At 33.0% G+C, this 4,391-nt stretch overlaps 1 long non-coding RNA gene across 1 annotated transcript; it reads right to left on the bottom strand.

Annotated features, from left to right (window-relative positions):
- Positions 1-1,666: 1,666 nt before the first annotated feature.
- On the bottom strand, positions 1,667-3,456 carry LOC133815986 (uncharacterized). Its single transcript, XR_009884934.1, has 3 exons — positions 3,359-3,456; positions 3,171-3,241; positions 1,667-1,718 (listed from the first exon to the last, which is right to left on the bottom strand). It is a non-coding gene; the product is annotated as an uncharacterized LOC133815986 (long non-coding RNA).
- Between the last annotated feature and the right edge of the window lie 935 nt (positions 3,457-4,391).

The raw sequence follows: 4,391 nt of genomic DNA, 5'->3' as shown, positions 1-4,391 counted from the left end.
CCCATTACATCCCTACATGAAAACTCCTCCACCAAACTCAAAACACAACCCAAAAATAGAAAAACTAAAGAGAAGAAAGGGAAATTCCAGCTACTAGCTGAAGCAAAGATGAAGGGAGAAATAAAACATTGATTATTTTCCTTTTCTCATATGAAATTAAAATTTATTATTAAATGTATTTAAATCACTATAAAAATGAATGAATATTACACATGCGGTGAAGTTTCTATTTGAGAGAAAAGCTTATCTATACAGTTCCTACCGGAACACAATTCAAAGAATGAATCTCAAAGAACTGCAAAAGTTGAGCTAGTACATATATATATATATCTCACAATAAACATTAAACACGATCAGCTGTTATCCAACTCAATCCAATTTCACACTAACCACATAATTTTGGACAACTACAAACCACATTTCTCAAAGCTGAGTAACACATTAGAGCATAGAAAACTCACTCGGATATGAAAAATCACAAAGTTCATTCAGAAAAACCGCATTTAGAAAGTTCATTCAATAGAAAAATCAGAACAACAATTTAAATGCAGATAATTCTCTCACCCAAAACTCTTTAAGAATGAAAGAACATTCTCTTTAGAAACAAAAGAGCCAGAAAATTTCAACAGAAGAGACAGTGCCCAGCACATGTAGTCTCTTAGCATTTTTCACAATTCAATCATGTGCCATTAAATTTAAAAGAGTCAATCCAAAAACAGAATCAAGTCTTGCTTTAAAATCTTTCCACAAGTTTTATGGAAAAGTAAAATAAAATGAAAGGCTTTCCAAAACAGAATCAGGTCTTGCATATGAACGTACCATACAACTCTACACCAAAGGCTATTCATATTATGCATACACCAAAGGATTTTCATGTATGAAAAGTTAGAATATGATATTATACATAAAGCATTATTATACAAAAACCTGGCTGTTAGAAAGGAGAGGGGTCAATAAAAACCTGCCTAAGTTCATACGCCACGACAGAACCTCTTCCAGCCCTTCTTTCAAGCTTCTAGGGTTGTAATTCAACTCTACTTTGGCCTTCTCACTGGAATATGCCCACTGATGCCTTCATCACTAGCCAACTAAGCTTTGACCCAAAAATTTGAGTTTGCTACATATGCACCTAGAATGTGATAATGGTTAGAAATTAAGAAGAATTTCTATTTTCATTACCCAGTCCCATTTTCATTCAATATGTCAGACAATAGAGAAAGTAGTTTCTTGAAAGTTTTAACTATATTGGAAGATATAATATTAGGAATTAAAGGTTGAGCAAATGTATATCTTGACGTGAAGAATTTCTATTGCTGCTAAAATTTAAAATCTTATTATAAGCTTGCTAAACTGGCTTAAAAAGCAGGGTGAAAGAGGTCAATTCATCAAAAGTTTGCTGACACAATCAAAATAAAGAAGTAACATTTCAAGAAAAATAACATTAATAAAAATCCAAATGTTCCGAACTAAAACTAGACAACAATCTTGGGTACAAATCGAAAAATTGAAATGAAAAGTGAAAAACTGAAGATTCCAATAGCCAGAATGTGACTCAAAACAAATTAACAAAACAAACTAATAGTAGTACGGCCATAGTTAATAGAAATCACAAATATTAATAGCAATGTGAGAATGGTTAGAAATTAAGAATAATCCTTGGAGGAAGTAATCCCTGGAGGAAGTAATTCAGCACCACGAGGATTCGTTGAAACATATATCTGGGAGCAAACAAACAAAATCACATACTCAGAAGGCATAGAGCAAACAACATGATCCACTTGTCATCTTACTGCTAGAAACTTATAATCATTTTTTAAAAAAAAAAAATTATGGTAGGTCCCACTATTAGTTCTATTTCTCTTCATTATCACTATTTATGCTACCACTTGTGAAAAATCACACTAGTGTTACACATAACCCTTTTTCCAGACTGTAACAAACTCCCACAACTTAATTTTGAGTGGGTATGCAGGTACAGAAACACTACCATTTAAGAAAACCCATAAATTGCAAAAATATATAAAACAAACTAATTCCATCAGTGCAAAATACTATGTTTTCTCAAGAAGTAAAAAACACAATTCGAACTGGACAATCATTCAGTTTGAATTCACTTCTTCAAATATATATTTAGTATTGAATTCAAATATAGTACATGAAATATCACTGCTTTAAGCATCAATAATGATTATATACACACACACATACATAAAGGAAATGACAACATCAAAATATTTTCTTTATCCCTTCTCCAAGTTTATTTTTGGTCCTCTCTATTCATGATCAACCCTTGAGTCTTGAATATGAGTTTTCCCACCCATTCTACTAGCTAAGCTGACATTAGGCCCAAAAGTCACTGTAGATAAGAACTTGCTTCTTCAAAAAATTCATGTTGACACGAAGACTTTACTGTGACAGACTTTTCAAGTCAACTAACTGGAATTCTGTCCAGTAATCATTTTCTACCAAACAACCAATTAGTTACAACTCCCAACACATTATAAATAAGGAATGAGAATTTTATTAAAATAAGACTACATTTATAAAAGGATAAGGTATTCCAGAAAAGAGACAAAAAAAAAACTAAAAAAAAAATTAAAATGTGTTTGATAAGTCGGTCATCATTCTCAACGCATTCAAGCATCAAACAAAAACTCCAGCAATTGTCATGTTTTAAGTTCATATATGGGAATATGACATTATAAAAAAGGAAACCTCATCAAAATTGTGCCAGGAAGAGATGCTTTCATAATACTATGTGGTAATTCATTTCAAGAGGGAAACTATAATATTTTATGAACATAAGAAAGGTCCAGCCTAATTCATTGCAAGTATAAAACAATAGCAAACAGGGGATAGGATACAACAGAAAACACAAAATAACAAAGAAACCCAACAATAGCAACAAACAAGATTTCTAATGGAAATTCTCAATCCCTGGTCATTACAATGCAAGCTGGATTGATGATAAATTTATACATAGCTATTAGATATGAAGAGCATGAAGAAACAAACTATCACCAATATCAATCCAATCAACTATTACTGGTAAAAGATGTTGTGGGTAGTGGGTACTAGTCCAGCAGTCCTTATGGTTTCAAATTTTTTGCAATAAATAAGATGAAACGTCACTAAAGCTTTTTATATTCTAAAGAAAGCACAAAAATTACCCTAGGAACATTGCTTGGTTCATTGTCTTCAAGACTTCTGCTTGTGGTGGATCCATGTATATCAGTGATGGCTACATCAAGAGATGATATAAGGCTCGAAGGTAAGTTAATATGCGAAGTGTAAGATAAATCAAATAGATAAAGGTTTTCAGTTTAATGCAAATGCAACATGATGGAAGATGATTTACCTTATTTAGAGAAACAGATGGAAAGGACATGCCGATAAAAAATCCAAAGACAACTCCCATGATAGTACCAATAACAACTCTTGCCCCATCACTTGATCTTTTAAACATTCCACTGATACAAAAATAGGGAAAATAATTTATCTAAAATGATATGAATGTTCACGAAACAATAGACTAGCAAACTATAATGGTTTCTTCCTTTGAAGGAACAAGCCCAATAACACAAAGTATAAAACTGACTTATACCTACGGTGTGAGTTTGCCATATTTGTGTGGCCTTAAAAATCACAGGAGCCTCCACCACCAAAAAAATCACAAGATGCTATTTCCATACGAGCATCATTTTCATTGGTTATAACTAGCCATTCGTTTTCTCTACCCAGACAATTGAAAAGTACCTAAACCAACTTATTTAAAAGTAATTCAAGGAACAAATCTCAAATTCAAATTCAAACTTTTTAGGCAAATAACATTGTAGAGAATCCTAACACAGTAATATGATTCAAAGAAGAAGAAAATCATATCTAAACATTTATTTTAATAAAGATAAATCTATTTAATATATACATATATAAAATTACCTCTCTCCCTTTCTTCTCGACCCTTTCTCTACAAATTAACCAACCCTCAAACTTCAACCTAGCTCTAAGCTTCAAACCCAGCCCTGTTTCCAGCCTCGCATCGTCGACCACAGCACATCCCCATCGCCAGCCATGCGTTGTTGAGCATGTCGAGCCTCCGCATCGCCAAGTCCCCAGAAGCCTTCGTCAGTACACCTGCATGAGAAAGGGGTCTGTGAGAGCAAGGAAGAAAGAGACGAGCGTTGTGAGAGAGTGCGACTGAGGGAATTAGGAGAATGAGGAAATTTTTTCATCTGATGTGAGAGAAAGAATTGAGAGAGAATGAGAAATTTTTGGCGCTCTAGTTTATAGAGCATAACATTACAGAGCAAAATTTCAAAACAAAATCTGGGAAATAAGAAACTTAGAAAATTTTGAAAGCCCCATTTTTCTTTGAATAAGAAACGTGATTG

The sequence above is a fragment of the Humulus lupulus genome, chromosome 2 (genome assembly GCF_963169125.1).
Source record: "Humulus lupulus chromosome 2, drHumLupu1.1, whole genome shotgun sequence".
NCBI classification, from domain to species: domain Eukaryota; kingdom Viridiplantae; phylum Streptophyta; class Magnoliopsida; order Rosales; family Cannabaceae; genus Humulus; species Humulus lupulus.
This window is presented reverse-complemented; position numbering and strand designations above follow the sequence as displayed.